We start from the raw sequence: 17204 nt of genomic DNA on the forward strand, positions 1-17204 counted from the left end.
GTTTACCCTTCCCTTTATATTTATGACAGCAGCCCATGAGGGTAATTTGATTATGGGCCACGAGACTTTTTGCTGACGTTGACTGTCTGCAGGCATGGCCTCCTGCAGCTCCCAGTGGCCGCGTTTCACCATTCCCAGCCAATAGGAGCTGCAGAAAGTGGCAGTCAGCACGTCCCTACAGCCCCCCCCCCACACACACTTCCCGCAGCTCCCATTGGCCGGGAATGGTGAACCGTGGCCACTGGGAGCTGCAGGGGGCCATGCCTGCAGATGGTCAATGTCAGCAAAATGTCTCGTGGCCTGCAATCAGATTATCTTGATGGGCTGCAGGTTGCCCACCACTGCTGTAACCTGATGCTTCTGTGCTGCCAGAGGGACGCCACGTCTCCGAAGCGAAGAAACGAAGAGTTTCAGTCATGGAAAACAGCTCTGGGAGACTGATTTATGTCTGCGATGTTCCATTGGTAGCCACTTTGGTTGGATTTAGATGCCGGTTGAGTGCTGCTCAGGATGACATATGCGGCTGGAGAAAGGGAAAACATAAGAAGTATAACTACTGGGCAAGGAGCAGATTTCAGCAGACTGTAACCTGAGTGTGTTGACCCTTTTCCTAAGTAGCACATGGTTATTTATAGATGCAGTAGTTGGAGGGATGGGTGATGTGGCCTCCCTTGTGCTTCTTTCTGTTGGCTTTAGTCCTGAAGCATGTGTGCTGGATGGTCACCAGGATGAATGCCAGGCCAGATACACAAGCTGTGCTGCAGTTCTCCCTGGCTCTCATCCTGGGCAGTCAATGCTCATATGTGAAAAAACAAACAAACACACACACACACACTCACACTCTTTCTCTCTCTCATAGAGATAGCGGGGGTGGGAGGGAGGCAGGCAGGAGGGCCAAGCCTCGAGGAATTTGTTAAGGACATGGAACAATTCCAGACTAGTCTCGCCTCAGGATCTGCTTTTCTAAGAACACTAATTAAGGGTGACAAAGGATGACTCCAAATCAAATCATCTCCAGGACAGCCAGACCAGGAGCAAAAGGCAGGAACTTTCATAGCTGTATGGTCTCAGGAGGGAATTGCAAATGCCAATTGACCAAGCCATGGGCTTCACACCCAGCTCCTGTGGTCTAACTTGCCTCCTTGGCTGAGTGTCACTGGGCTCTGCTGAAATGAGACCCTGACTTCACAAGCACTTTCCAGACTCTCTCTTTTCCCCAGCTCCTCTCACAAGCCCTGAGGAGCCTCCACATCTTCCTCTCTTGGTTCTCCCCACACTTTAGGTCCTGCGTGGCTGCAGCAACCATCTTTCTGGCCAAGTTCTCCTTTGGCAGGTCTCAGGGGAAAGGTGGCTCTTGGGTGGCTCTCCATGTTCCCACCTTCATAAGCAGGTAGTATGAGGCTCTCCAGATCTCCCTCCTCACTCACAGCCCTGCAGAGTGCCATCAACCAGTGCAGCCTGGTGTGGGTTGCAATTACAGTTGGAATCATTGTTGCCGTGGTATTTCAAAAGGGTGAAGGCTGTCCTGGGCTGGAAGGCTGGGCAGGGATTTGAGTGGGTTCTCTGCCCAGGCAGACTGGCCAAGTGGCATCCATGATACAATGGACTGACTGGATGAGCAAGGAGGAGCCATGGCTCCTGTGGGAGTGGAACCTGCAGGACAGGACGGGCGTAGGGGGTCTCCCCTTCACCCAGAGTGTGCTACTGAATCACTGGTTTAGCCAAAGGTGCCCCCAGCAGTGTGCTAGCTCCTGAGGAATCCAGGCTGCCATTGCAGGTCCAGGAGAGAGAAACACAACAGGAGTAGGAGAGTGTAAAAGGTGTGGCTGTGTTGCTGAGGCAGCTGTTAACTCCTGGGGTTGTGATGCAGCCACATGGAACATGTGTGCAAAGAGCCAGCTTTCAGGAAAGCACCAGCCAAAGCAGTGTAGCTTCCCTCTTCCCTCTGTTGGACAAGTGGAGACACCGGGCTTCAGACTCATCAGCATCTCCTCAGCCAGCGTGAGATAATATCAGAAAAATTCAATGTGAAGGGGAAAACATAGGAAGAAACCCTCTAATTAGCCTGCTGCTGAGCATACAGGAGACAGGAAATGGGTTGTGAGGAAGGAAGAGAGACAGTCATAAACTGTGACCCATGAACCCCTCAGTGCCAACTGGCAATGGTGTTACAAGAATATCCTGATTCTGGAAAGAACATTTTGGTTCACCAAAGACTGTTGTGTGAGGTCTTCAGTGAAAGCCAGGGTCATGCTGGTGGTTAATATTGGTGTGAAATGTATGTATAGCTATTATGTAAGGCATTATGTATGTACACTCTTTATCACAGCAGAGGTAGAGAAACAGGTTTTCTGTCCGACACAACCTGTCTCTCTGTAGAATACAAATTAAGCATTGTAGCTAACACAACTGATACTCACTTGATGAAATTATCAAAGGGATGTGAAGTCAACAGGGCAGCAGCACATAGGAAAACAAGTGTGTCCTGCCATTGAGTACAGACAATGACCTTCAGGGATAGAAGGAGAAGGCAAAGAGGATACCCCATATCCTGCACCTAGGAAGTAAACAGAAGTGCGTTTACATTCATGAAAATGGGTTTCAACCAACTTTGGTTGAAAATATAGCAGAGGACGTTGGGGGTAAGTAAATTTCTTCAGACAGGAGGGCTGTTAAGTTTAATCTCTAGAAAGTGTTATGATTTTGCTTTATATGTAGCCATTATCTTTTCTCACTATCTCTTGAATCTTTGATCCTAAACTTGTCAATGTTTTCACAATAAATATATCTCAGTGCTGTGATATTAAACCAGGTGCTGAACCCGAGTTAACTCATGCAAGTGGTGTGTGCACTGTTCCCTGGGGGACAGCAGACCTGGTATTTCTGTGATTGTTCAGTGAATACGGGGCCGGACATTACAGGGGAATGCTCCAAATAGGCTGGGGGGCTGGGGTGCACCTATTGCTAACATGAAAGGCAAAGTAAGGGCTGGCTGAGCTCCGAGGAGACTGCTCGGGTAACTCACAGACACTTGCTGTCATGGAGCTGACATCCAGTTAAGCACAAGCAAGTCTCTCTCATGCTGGAGGCAGGGGGTAACAAAATGATTGTCATGATTTTGTCATAACAAAATGGTACATCAGATGGACTGAGCATGCTCAATAACATCCACTGAAGCTGCTGCCCTCACTCTGTCTCCTCTCCCGCCCCCATCCCGAGGTACTGGTTGTCTCTGTCAAGAGCCGCTGGGTGGCAACAACTGTGTGAAGGGGGATAGAGAAGCCAGTGTTTGAGGAGTAGGAGGGGTGGGAGAGAGAGAAGATTGAAACCCATGGCCTGTGTTATACAGGGCATCCCTTTGGGCCTTAATATCTGTGACTCGCTGTGGGAGTCCTGATCTCACAGAGAAAAGTTACTCCCTTCACGTGGCGCACAGCCAGGGATTGGCTGAACCACCCAGGAGATTCATACCAAAAGAATCACTCATGGAGAACTGATGATTTGAACCTGTTCCGTTTTCCCTTTCCCTTTCCTCCCATTGGAATAAGCTGCTTGGAGAACTGTGCTTGGCTCAGAAGCAATGAGTGTTCTGTGCAAGGTGGGACTCTGTGTGTCCTAACGATGAATGCCCCACACCATCTGCTCCCATGTCCCTGCCCTGAGCTACCTGGAAACAAAACATCAGTTACAGCACCAGTCTCCACATGGCTGGGCTGCGTTAGCCTCTCCCACAGCCCATTATTCTCTCTGTTCAGTGATGAAGCAGCCTCAACGCCATTCCTACTTCCTGGCTTGAAGAGAGAAACAATGGACCCTGTATGGTCTACAACGAGCCACATGAAGCAGGGAGGAGCTTGATATGACTCCTACATCTTCATCTCCAGTCACCTAGTCCACCTTTCTACCCAGGCAGGTTTGGTCTCTAGTGAGTACTTATCAGCATTTTGTCTGAGTTGACTATAATCCCCAAGCCCACCCAAAACAGAATCCAGGTGTGAACAAACCGGGCTCCCCTCCCCTCCATCAGCCCCAGCCTCCGAGTAGCACGAGAAGTGTGAAAAGCAGAGACTGACAAATTTTTAGGCTCTTGCTTACTTTACAATATTGTACTAAAAGGCTATAAAGGTGACATATATTTTCTTTGGTAAGTTACAGCTTTGCGGCTCTTGGGTGAATGACCCAGCTGAGCCAGGTGAGGGATATTCGAGCACATCGCAAATGTTTATTGGGATGTATTTCGATACGCAGCTTTTATGACTCTATTTCTGGACTGGATCTTTAGATCTCTACAGTCTCTGTTTTCTGCTGAGACTGGCAGCCATTTGGGGCCAGGTTTTCAATCGACCTCAGCACCCAACACGTTGGGCTCCTGTGAAAAGCTGGCCAATCCTTTTGGCGTCTGAATTTGAGAGGAGCACATCTGGCATTCTGACAGTTGTGTTCAGCCTGGTGTGAAGGGTCACAGGGCAGACACACACTTTTCATCAAGATTTTACTTTTGATCTTTCTTGTTTTCTTTTTCTCCATCTAAAATAACAGCTGCTTAGGCTCCAAGTTGGTTGCAGTGTGTGAACAAATGCAACCCTAATGACACAAGCTTACGCAGAGACCCAGGTAAACAAAGACTGTAGATGAGGCCTCACAAAAATGCATTCACAACCTCCAGCTCAGAAAACAAAGTGAAACTCCCCACAGGGCCACCAGTGCCTGTACCCAGGGAGGATCCCCTTTAGTTCTCAGTATTCAGAGTAACAGCCGTGTTAGTCTGTATTCGCAAAAAGAAAAGGAGTAATTGTGGCACCTTAGAGACTAACCAATTTATTTGAGCATGAGCTTTCGTGAGCTACAGCTCACTTAGTAGCAGTGCTTATATCCGCTCTTTAGCCCTCTAGCCCCTAGAGAGGAAGGACAAGCAAACAGCCTCCAGGCCTGACGTGTTCCAGCCAGCAGAGTGCAGTGGTGCTAAAATACACATGGACAGTCCATTGCATTGACCAACTGCCCCAGCTCCGCCTCTCTTCTTTGGCAATTGGCATTCACTCCTTTACATCCAGAACTCCCCACCCTCAGCCTCAGCCCCTCTGTGTAGCTGGGTTTCAAAGAGATAGATACAAAACTGAGGCCTATTGCAGCAAAGAGCTAAAGATGACCCTGGCTCTGTGCAAGCACTAGGGGCCTGGACATCATAGTCTGAAGTTACCCAGGGCAATGGTGTGAATCAAGTCATGTCCATGTTGGTGTGTGTATTCCTGCCCAAGACATCACACTCCTAGTGCAGGCCCTGCTTCACTCCTCTCAGCAATGGTCATTTTGTGGACAGGGACCCAGAGCTTTTTTTATAATGCTGCTGCAGGTCTCTGTTGGGTTTGTAGAGTCCCTTGCACACAGGACTTGCCTTTCTTCCCCAGGTACAATTCTCTCTGTCAGAAACGGGGTCAGCTTACTCAGAAATCCTGTTTTTCTCTTTCTGTTTCCCAAGAACAGCAAAAGCGCTGCAGGGCAGCATGAGGCTCCCTGCCTAAGGATGAGTCCATCCCTGGGAGAACTGGACGCTCCATGCCCAGCAATGATCTATGCTTTCCGATGTTGCAGCGTAGGAGTCAGTGCCCAAGTGAGTCTGAAGATGAGATGAGACTTTCCTGGCTCAACTGGGCTCTGATTTAAAGTTTAGTTATCCAAGGAGATATTTTGTGGATCACTTCCCCAAACTTTGAAACTTGCAAGGACTCTGAGTCTCCCTGAATCGCCTGCATTAGAATCCTTTCTCTAGATTTCAAAATGGAATCTGCCGAATCCCCTGCACAGTGCCTAAGGACGTTTACCAGCGTGACAGGTTGCTGGAGAATGAAGTCCTCTGTTTATCCCCAGGACAGATATGACATGGGCACCACAGCTGGGCAGTGCGTGTCGCCTGTGTGCCTGTCTGGAGAGCGAGCACTCTGAAGGAAAGACCCTGAATTAGGGGCAGATTCCAGAGTGCACACAACCACCAACAGCTGGAACCATTCCTGTGGGGAGTATCTTATCTCCAGCGATGGGAACAATGAAGACCAGACCACAGCAACAAGGGAGAAGAGACCATGAGCCAAGAGGAGGGATTGTGGGCTCAGCACCTGAGAGTGAATCTGCCTCTGAAACGCCGTCGGAGACCAGGGAGCCCTGAGGAATGCAGAGTGGAGAAATCATTAAGACCCCATCTGCCTGAGATCAAGGAGCCTTTGCACAGCTCCTTAACTTTAGGTCTCACACCAAGGACAATGCTTGTTGCCAATCCTATCATAAATTATATGAAGATTTATTAAACAGGGAAAGGAAATTTGAGAGTTATTTACAAGGTTAAAACAAGCAAACAGACACGTGAATGAGTTACAGTCTTAAGTTTCAAAAGGTAATAGAGGCTTCTATCATCAGCAAGCTCTATATGTTCTTTAGGGCTAACCCAGGCTAAGCAGCTGGGGATATCTTGCTTATGCCTAGAAACCCTGCGCCCCCTCTCTCCGCTGCCCAGAGTTCAAGCTGCATAGATATATCTAGTTCTTTTTATTTGTGGGTTTTATCCCCCTCCTGCCATGTGCTCTGAGTTGCAAACTCAGCTGATGGGGGGAGTCCACTTGCATGACTCATCTTCATGGGGAGGAGAGCAGAACAACTGTAAGAGTCTTTAGTCCTTTTGTTGATGATTCCTCAATCCAGATGTGGGGAGTTTCCAGGTGTAAGATCCAACCAGAATCTGTTTGGTATGGAGGGGTCTCCTCTTTTAGGAAGGGTGTACACATTTCTGTAGAAGAGCAGCGCTTTACACTAGTTAATGCCTCTCTCCTGTCTGGTGATTTACAGTCACAGAGGCTCACACTACAGCCACTCACATATTATCTTTCAATATGTTACAAATGAGATTAATGCTGGCAGCAACTCACAAACATTCAATTGAGTCTAAAACTAAACACATTCATATAATTCTAATACCTATTTTATCAATATTAGATTCCAGCTCTGTATCTGTCAGTGTCCAGCGGAGACATGGGGATCATGGCATGAGCTGGTGCCTGGCCTGCCAGCGTCACAGGAGCTCCAAGAAATGCGTCCCCGCCCCTGTCGTCCCCCGTCCCCCCCCCCCACACACATACTGTGAGCCAGTCCGAATTTTACTTCAGCTCTTAATGCTCAGAGCGCCTTACCCAAAATGCTCGGATCAGGGGATTGAACATCAAAAAGCTGAACTATAATCAGGAGAATAAAGGTCACTTTACAAGGAAACATTTGTTCTCCATCCCTGCAATTTCCTTTCTCATGTATTATGTTTTCCAGGATGAATCTCTCATGTTTGATCACTGTCCTGGCTCAGGACTGATCATCACCCTCCTGACATACACACAGTCCAGATCTGAGAGCAGGTATATCACAAAATTATACCCTCGGAAGAAAACAGTGTTTTAAGAAGGAGGGGAGAAATCTTGGAACCACTGAAATCAATGGGAATTTTGCCACTGACTTCAGTGGGGCCAGGATGTCACTCTGTGGGCTAGAAATAAACTGAGGAGAGTCCCTGGGATTATAGGTTTCAGAGTAGCGGCCGTGCTAGTCTGTATCCGCAGAAAGAACAGGAGTACGTGTGGCATCTTAGAGACTAATCAATTTATTTGAGCATAAGCTTTTGTGGGCTACTGCCCACTTCATTGGGTGCATAGAATGGAACATATAGTAAGAAGGTGTATATATATATATATATATATATATATATATATATATATATATATATATACATACATACAGAGAACATGAAAGGTGAAGTAAGAGGCTAATTAATTAAGATGAGCTATTATCAGCAGGAGAAAAAAACTTTTGCAGTGATAATCAAGATGGTCCATTTAGACAGTTGACAAGAAGGTGTGAGGATACTTAACATAGGGAAATAGATTCAATATGTGTAATGAGCAAGCCACTCCCAGTCTCTATCCAAGCCCAATCCCTCAGACAAACACCTACAAGATCTCTATCAAACATTCTTAAAACTGCAATACCCACCTGCTGAAGTGAAAAAACAGATTGACAGAGCCAGAAGAATACCCAGAAGTTACCTACTACAGGACAGGCCCAACAAAGAAAATAACAGAACGCCATTAGCCATCACCTTCAGCCCCCAACTAAAACATCTCCAATGCATCATCAAAGATCTACAACCTATCCTGAAAAATGGTCCCTCACTCTCATAGATCTTGGGAGACAGACCAGTCCTCGCTTACAGACAGCCCCCCACCCTGAAGCAAATACTCTCCAGCAACCACACACCACACAACAGAACCACTAACCAAGGAACCTATCCTTGCAACACAGCCCGATGCCAACTGTGTCCACATCTTTATTCAAGTGACACCATCACAGGGCCTAATAACATCAGCCACACTATCAGAGGCTCATTCACCTGCACATCCACCAATGTGATATATGCCATCATGGGCCAGCAATTCCCCTCTGCCATGTACATTGGCCAAACCGGACAGTCTCTACGCAAAAGAATAAATGGACACAAATTTGACATCAGGAATCATAACATTCAAAAACCGGTAGGAGAACACTTCAGTCTCTCTGGCCACTCAGTAACAGATTTAAGGGTGGCAATTTTGCAACAGAAAAGCTACAAAAACAGACTCCAGTGAGAAACTGCTGAGCTTGAATTAATATGCAAACTAGATACCATTAACTTGGGTTTGAATAGAGACTGGGAGTGGCTGGGTCATTACACATATTGAATCTATATCCCTATGTTAAGTATCCTCACACCTTCTTGTCAACTGTCTAAATGGGCCATCTTCATTATCACTACAAACGTTTTTTTTCTCTTGATGATAATAGCTCATCTTAATTAATTAGCCTCTTACTCCACCTTTTCATATTCTCTTTATGTTTGTATGTCTATCTATATATATGTTCCATTCTATGCATCCGATGAAGTGGGCTGTCGCCCACGCAAGCTTATGCTCAAATCAATTTGTTAGTCTCTAAGGTGCCACATGTACTCCTGTTCTTTTTCCTGGGATTATAGGTGACATTAACAGTGTATAGGGAAAAAACACCCCAAGGAAAGGGTCATAACTATTTAATAATAATAACATTAAATAATATTCCAACCACTAGCTGGGTATGAATTGTTTCTATATTGCAAATAAAACTACAGACTTATGAACATACTAACAAATAGTAATCAAAAGCTTCAACCCTCAGGATAACTTGGGGTACAATAAAATGAAAAATAATCACAGTTTGTGGGAAAAACATGGGAATGAAGTTCTTGATCTAAAACACTTACTACAGATTAGCCAGAGAGCCCCAGTGACTCAGTGCTCACGAAAGCTTATGTTCAAATGACAGGTTTCAGAGTAACAGCCGTGTTAGTCTGTATTCACAAAAAGAAAAGGAGGACTTGTGGCACCTTAGAGACTAACCAATTTATTTGAGCATGAGCTTTCGTGAGCTACAGCTCACTTCATCGGATGCATACCGTGGAAACTGCAGCAGACTTTATATACACACAGAGAACATGAAACAATACCTCCTCCCACCCCACTGTCCTGCTGGTAATAGCTTATCTAAAGTGATCATCAAGTTGGGCCATTTCCAGCACAAATCCAGGTTCTCTCACCCCCTCACCCCCCTCCAAAAACACACACACACAAACTCACTATCCTGCTGGTAATAGCTCATCCAAAGTGACCACAGAAAGCCTGGATTTGTGCTGGACATGGCCCACCTTGATTACCATGCACATTGTAGGGAGAGTGGTCACTTTGGATGAGCTATTACCAGCAGGAGAGTGAGTTTGTGTGTGTGTTTTTTGGAAGGGGGTGAGAGAACCTGGATTTGTGCAGGAAATGGCCCAACTTGATTATCATGCACATTGTGTAGAGAGTTGTCACTTTGGATGGGCTATTACCAGCAGGAGAGTGAGTTTGTGTGTGTGTGTTTTTGTAGGGGGGTGAGGGGGTGAGAGAACCTGGATTTGTGCTGGAAATGGCCCAACTTGATGATCACTTTAGATAAGCTATTACCAGCAGGACAGTGGGGTGGGAGGAGGTATTGTTTCATGTTCTCTGTGTGTATATAAAGTCTGCTGCAGTTTCCACGGTATGCATCCGATGAAGTGAGCTGCAGCTCACGAAAGCTCATGCTCAAATAAATTGGTTAGTCTCTAAGGTGCCACAAGTACTCCTTTTCTTTATGCTCAAATAAATCTGTTAGTCTCTAAGGTGCCACAAGTCCTCCTGTTCTTTTTACGGATACAGACTAACATGGCTGCTACTCTGAAACCAGTGACTCCTGACATGTATGTCAGTACCAGAAGACAGCAAATGCTACAAATAGAAAATATAGTCAAGGAGGGAATGAAACAGCTACATCATCTCTAGGGCCTGATTTACTGCTTGCTTTGAGCGTTAGTGTGCAGGGGGAAAGGCTTGGGATCCTCACAGATAAAGTTACCATTGTCACTAGCTTTGATGGGAACAAAACCAAAGTTTTAAACCCAAAAGAGCAAAATTCCACACTGAGAAGCAAAAGCCGCTTACCTGGAGCTTGCACACTTTTCAAAATGGCCGAAGTACATGGATTTTGTTTATTTAAGAAATCTTTCCTTGTGTAAGCAGTGTCAGGATGAGCTCCACCCTGACATCTGGTGGTGAGGTGTGGCAAGTTGTGGAAAAGAACTTCAGGGGCCGATCTCATTTGCATAGGCACACCCACCACGCCTAGAATGAGACCATAGCTGCCCAAATGGTCACTTTGGCTGCTGTGGGATCCCCAGTGTCTCTGTTATTGGGGCAGGAAGAATAAATTGCTATTACCCTGATTATGGGAACTGTGCTTGGAACTGTACGTGGCCTTTTGTTATGATGGAGGGATTCACCATCAGTACACTGGCCATTTGCAGTGGTGTTGTGCTGGCTGGCTCCGAGGTTTGGGCTTCCCAAAACTCACTGGCAGCCTGCCTTTCTTCCTCCTCTCGGACCTCTTTTATCAGCTGGGAGTAACTTGGGGGATGTTCCCGTCGTTCTCTTAGCCGGAGATGAAGTAGAATCGGGTTCTGATACTGAGTTCCTCTTACAATTTGAGCCAGTCTGGTCTGATCCATCTGCTCAGCAGTCACTGCTCCCCTCATGATAGCTCTCTGAAGCAGTCTCTCCAGTCTCTGTATGTAGGCTGAAGCCTTCTCGCCCTTTTGTTGTCGGGAATTAAGGAACTTACAGTAGCTGTCTTCAGGGCCCTCTACGCTCCCAAAGTTGTGTTCAAGGGCCTCTAGGCAGTCCTTCACACTGACCCCAGGGTCAATGAGCTTCAGGGTGCGAATCACATCTAATGCTGGGCCGCCAAGGCTCTCTATAAGGCATCTTCGCTTTTCTGCATCTGGTACGGCCCACTCTTGCAGCATTTCAGTGGTATGCTCTAACCAGGGTTCAAACTCCTCCTCCCCAGCAAATAATCTTAACTTACGACAAGAGTCTGACTCAGCATGGGGAAGCACAACCTTTTCCAATATTTGCCCCAGAGCTTTTGTCCAATCATCAGCCGAGGCTGCAGCCTCTGAGCTAGAAGCTGCTGAGCCAGGGCCCAACAAACCTGACATATTAGCCATTATACAAACAGTAATTTCCTCAAAATATAAGCACAAACAAAAAAAATATAAATTGTTTCCCAATGTAGTGGATCACTCAACAGGTGCTTGCGAGGGGTACTGACCCAGGCGATCCCGGACGAGCCCCCAAAAATGTAACCCTTCTGCCCGTCAGAGTTGGCAGCAACAAGGGCCGGGTTCAATATCTAGGGGTTCCATTCCAATAACACAATGCAAACCGGCTCGAGCCCCCACCCAGTGACCTGGGACCAATATATACCACCCCCGCTGGGCGCCTCCAAGAGGCAATACTTCCCCTCTCGCAAGCACAGAGTCTGAGTGTAGCAAAAGTCTTTTAATAACAGAGAGAAACAATGTGGCATTATGTTGGGGAAACACCACCAACAGGATTCATAACACAACCCATGAGCAAAAACAACCCCACCCCAGGCAAATTGGGGCATGCCCTTTTCCCTTTGGTTCTTGAGTCCAGCAACCCCAAATCACCCAAAGTCCCAAAAGTCCAATGCCCCAAAAGTCTCTGTCCCTGGTCAGGGCAGCCCCAGAGTTCGAAAGTTTATCGGTGGAGCTTTACCTCCCAATCTGGGTGGAAATGGGACAGGGGTAAGAGGCACCTTACGTGATCTGAAGCTGACCGCCCCATAGCTCCATAGCGGCGCTCCGCTCCGCCAGCCGCCCCACGAACTCCTTCGCTCAGCTGCGCTCCGCTCCGCCAGCCGCCCCACGAACTCCTTCGCTCAGCTGCGCTCCGCTCCGCCAGCCGCCCCACAAACTCCTTCACTCAGCTCCACGGCCCACAAGCAGCTCCTGCCATCCACACACTGCTCCGCGTCGAACTGCTTCACCAGCCGTCCCGCAAACTGCTCCACAATATATCTTCAGGCTCCCCCACTACTTAACACAACACTCAGTGATTTCAGCTCTTAGGTGAATTCAGCTTATAGTAGGGGAGCCCCAGTGCTGGTGCACTGTCAGCCCAAAGTGAGCTCAGCAGCCTATAACTAGACTTCTAATGAAATCAAAATTAGCTCTGATATTCCACAGTGGAGAGAGGAGGAAGTGCAATCAGCATGTAAGGCCCTCACCAAGGGGCCCATGCCACCAAGTATTAATACTTGTCCCCAGCCTCTCTCCATTCACACAGTTTTGGAACCCATGACCCTTGCCTAGCGAGTGCTACTTAGTTGATGGTGAATCCCTCCATCATAACAAAAGGCCACGTACAGTTCCAAGCACAGTTCCCATAATCAGGGTAATAGCAATTTATTCTTCCTGCCCCAATAACAGAGACACTGGGGGTCCCACAGCAGCCAAAGTGACCATTTGGGCAGCTATGGTCTCATTCTAGGCGTGGTGGGTGTGCCTATGCAAATGAGATCGGCCCCTGAAGTTCTTTTCCACAACTTGCCACACCTCACCACCAGATGTCAGGGTGGAGCTCATCCTGACACTGCTTACACTTGTTATTTCATTCACTGATGTAATGTAGGGGGAAAGGCTTTCACTACAAATTATGATTGCGCACGGGGCGGGGGAGGTGGTAGACTCTCTCTTGCATCATTCTGCAAGAACACGGTGGTCACATTTCCCAGTAGTTCTAATTCCCTGTGGGTTCTCTCGAATTCTCACTAATTCGGGTTCCAGCAAGAGTCTAGGGCACTGCTTCCATACTTCGAAATCAGCTAGCTTTACCCGAGTTTCTTCAATATTCTGTTCTGCTAAATCAGCCTTTTTCTCCAAATCAGATTTTCCTTCAGATACGGAAGTGAGATTTTATCACAAGTGTTTTTCTTAAAGCCCCTGGCTGCTGGAGTCCTGTGAACACTGGAGAAGATGTATCTGGCTGATGAATCTTGCCCATATGCTCAGGGTTTAGCTGATCGCCATATTTGGGGTCGGGAAGGAATTTTCCTCCAGGGCAGATTGGAAGAGGCCCTGGAGGTTTTTCGCCTTCCTCTGTAGCATGGGGCACGGGTCACTTGCTGGAGGATTCTCTGCTCCTTGAGGTCTTCAAACTACAATTTGAGGACTTCAATAGCACAGATATAGGTGTGAGGTCTTTTTTAGGAGTGGTGGGTGAAATTCTGTGGCCTGCGTTGTGCAGGAGGTCGGACTAGATGATCATAATGGTCCCTTCTGACCTAAATATCTATGAATCTATGAATCTATGAATTTCAGCTTTCATTAAAAGAAAAAAAAAGGAGCCCTGCTGCTTGTGGATTAAAGCAGGAAAATGTGAGCCAAGTGAGATCCAAGGAGTCAGAAGGGAGCAGGCAAGTAAAAGCAACGTAAAACAGGTGACTTCTCTAAAAACATCTCCCAGACTCTAAGCCGATCGCATGTGTTTTTAACATAAGGGGCTGATGCGATTTTATAACCCACGCTTGTGGGTGAAGAGCTGTGTCAGGATTGCTCTGCATTGTGGTTCTGTGCTGGGAACACGTAGCTGGCAGAGCATAAGCAGACGGACCCTCCAGGAGGTTAAATCAGTGTCGAGACCAGGCAACAAAAAGCAAATATTGTTTCAGCTGCTTTGTCTCTATTTGCCTTCCTGCTGCTTCAGTGATGAGCCTCCTCCACGGAATTCCTGACCTACTGACGCCGCCCGGCCAGGCACAGACTCCACTGGCAGGGAATTACTGACAGCGCTAGCCCTCCTCTCATTGCAGGGGAAAGAGTTAGGCTCAGCCCTCTCCGCAGAAGGGATTTGTGGATTTCCTCATCCTGGGAATTGAGGGGAAAGTTTCTCTCCCTTCAAGTGACACCCAGCTCTTGACACATGGAAACCAGCTCCTCGGCTCCCCCTTGCAATATGGAAAAGGCCTTAGCACCCCAATCTGTCTGTCCGCCAACAGCAGCCAAACACCATGGTGCCCCATAACTCAATTGCATTTCCCACGATTTCACATGCTGGGCATGGCTCCACGCAGGGAGCCCGGAGCTGCTCAGCAAAGCCGAGGTGCTGTGGCAGCCCACAACTGTGTCACACTAGCCACAGGAAGGCAGCTTGTCCAGTCCCTAACATTTAGCCTCTGAGGTGACCTCCTTTCAATACTTAAACCTTTCTTCACTACAGGGCTTTATAAGGCTTCCTGCTTCCCCCTGCCTCCTCCCTGCAGCCTCTGTTCTCCTGGGATTCCCCACCAGTGGCATTTTAAGTTTTCTTGGGGCCCTGGGCCAGAGCAAGTGGGGGGTCCCTCCCCACCCCTTCAGCCTGAGGTCCCACCCCCATTCCTCGCTCTTCCACCTATGGCCCGCCCATGACCTCACATCATTCTGCCCCTTCCCCCGTGGCCTCACCCTGCTCCACCCAGGGTCCCACCCCATTCTGCCCCCCCCCCTGCATCCCTGCAACCTGTTTACTTGTTTCTGCCTCACCCCACTGGCCCCAAGACCAGAAAAGCTCTGTCCCCACTCCCCCTGTCAGGACACTGAGCCTTAGTGGGGAGTGAGAGCTCCCCCAGCCCTGAGGCCACGGCAGGGAGCCAGAGCTCCTCCAGTCCCAGGGCCACAGCTGGGGTCCAGGCGCTAGAGCTGCTCCCACCTCCTGGCACTTCTCCCAGGGAGCAGGGTCAGGGTACGGGGGCTTCCCCCACCCACCTGGCACTTCTGCAAGGGCTCCAGTCTTCCACCACCCCATAGAGGATGTCTTCTGGGGGCGGGGTGCCCATTTTTCCAGGCACCCCCAATTGGCCAGGGACTCTGGGAACAGACTCCATCAGCCCATTGGTTAATCTGTCACTGTTCCCTAAAGAAGCAGGATCCACCGCTTGCTGCTTGGGAGCTGTGACAGGTTGCCCCCCCCCACTCCGGGGTGCCACCTAATGTACTGGGGTACCACTGAGCCTGCCAGTTCCTCCTGTCTGGGTTCCCTTACACTGCCTTGCTGAGCCAGACCCCCAAGCCTCCTCCAGCACACACGCAGGTGGGGAGCTGCCACACCCAGCTGCAGAAAGAGACAGACACTGAGATCAGCTCTGCGTGGGGAGACAGATCAGGAATTGCCCAGCACTCAAGTGCACACCCCCTCTGGAGTGTAAACCCAAAATTGTATTGTCTTGCGCTGCACAGAAAACTGTACAGCATAAGCTCATGAAATTTGCTCCCACCCTCAATGTGGAGGAAGATATGCACAGCTTTTTGGTTCCTTCCCGCCCCCCGCCTCCCCAGTTATGAATTGCACAAACTGGTCTAGAGAAAACAAACACACGTTTATTAACTACGAAAGGTAGATATTAAGTGATTATAAGGGATAGCAAACAAATCAAAGCATATTACTGAGCAAATAAAACAAAAATGGCAACTAGCATCTTCAGAGTTCTATTGTTCTCCCTAATGGCCCATCCAAGCTGATTGCTTTCTGTCTGGTGGGCATTCCCCAGGTGTAAACACAGTTGTAATTGTTACATAGTCAATATTCCTAACTTCACATAAAGAAATGATACATGCATTCAAATAGGATAATCATAGTCAGTATATCATAACCTTTCCAATGATACCTCACATGACCCATCTTGCATAAAACATATCTTAGTTATGCCATATTCCTATCATATATCATATCAAATATCATAACAATATTTCTATGAAGAATATGGGGCATAGTGTCACAGGAGCAATGCCAAGTAGCTTCATAGAATCATAGACTTTAAGGTCAGAAGGGACCATTATGATCATCTAGTCTGACCTCCTGCACAACACAGGCCACAGAATCTCACCCACCCACTCCTGTAACAAACCCCTGACCTATGTCTGAGCTATGGAAGTCCTCAAATCATGGTTTAAAGACTTCAAGGTGCAGAGAATCCTCCAGCAAGTGGCCCATGCACCACGCTGCAGAGGAAGGCAAAAAACCCCCAGGGCCTCTTCCAATCTGCCCTGGAGGAAAATTCCTTCCCGACCCCAAATATGGGCATGTGGGCAAGACTCACCAGCCAGACACCCAGGAAAGAATTCTCTGTAGTAACTCAGATCCCACCCCATCTAACATCCCATCAGAGGCCATTGGGCATATCTACTGCTAATAGTTGAAGATCAAATAATTGCCAAAATTAGGCTATCCCATCATATCATCCCTTCCATAAACTTATCAAACTTAGTCTTGAAGCCAGATATGTCTTTTGCCCCCACTGCTTCCCTTGGAAGGCTGTTCCAGAACTTCACTCCCCTGATGGTTAGAAACCTTCATCTAATTTCAAGTCTAAACTTCCTGATAGCCAGTTTATATCCATTTGTTCTTGTGTCCACATTGGTACTGAGCTTAAAAATTCTTCTCCCTCCATGGTATTTATCCCTCTGATATATTTACAGAGAGCAATCATATCTCCCCTCAGCCTTCTTTTGGTTAGGCTAAACAAGCCAAGCTCCTTGAGTCTCCTTTCATAAGACAGGTTTTCCATTCCTTGGATCATCCTAGTAGCCCTTCTCTGCACCTGTTCCAGTTTGAATTCATCTTTCTTACACATGGAAGACCAGAACTGGAAATACCTTACCTGATGCATCCCAAGACTGCATTAGCTTTTTTCACGGCCATTTCACATTGGCGGCTCATAGTCATCCTGTGATCAACCAATACTCC

At 47.8% G+C, this 17204-nt stretch overlaps 1 long non-coding RNA gene across 2 annotated transcripts in view; it reads right to left on the reverse strand.

The window, feature by feature from the left end:
* Nucleotides 1-269: 269 nt before the first annotated feature.
* LOC140899148 (uncharacterized) overlaps nt 270-17204 on the reverse strand; it is an 89318-nt gene continuing 72383 nt past the window's right edge. For both annotated transcript variants that reach the window (XR_012155236.1, XR_012155237.1), the window contains 2 exons: nt 2421-2557; nt 270-523 (listed from right to left, as the gene is read on the reverse strand). This is a non-coding gene — a long non-coding RNA (uncharacterized lncRNA). The remainder of the gene's footprint in view (nt 524-2420; nt 2558-17204) is intronic.

The sequence above is a fragment of the Lepidochelys kempii genome, chromosome 16 (assembly GCF_965140265.1).
Source record: "Lepidochelys kempii isolate rLepKem1 chromosome 16, rLepKem1.hap2, whole genome shotgun sequence".
NCBI lineage: Eukaryota > Metazoa > Chordata > Testudines > Cheloniidae > Lepidochelys > Lepidochelys kempii.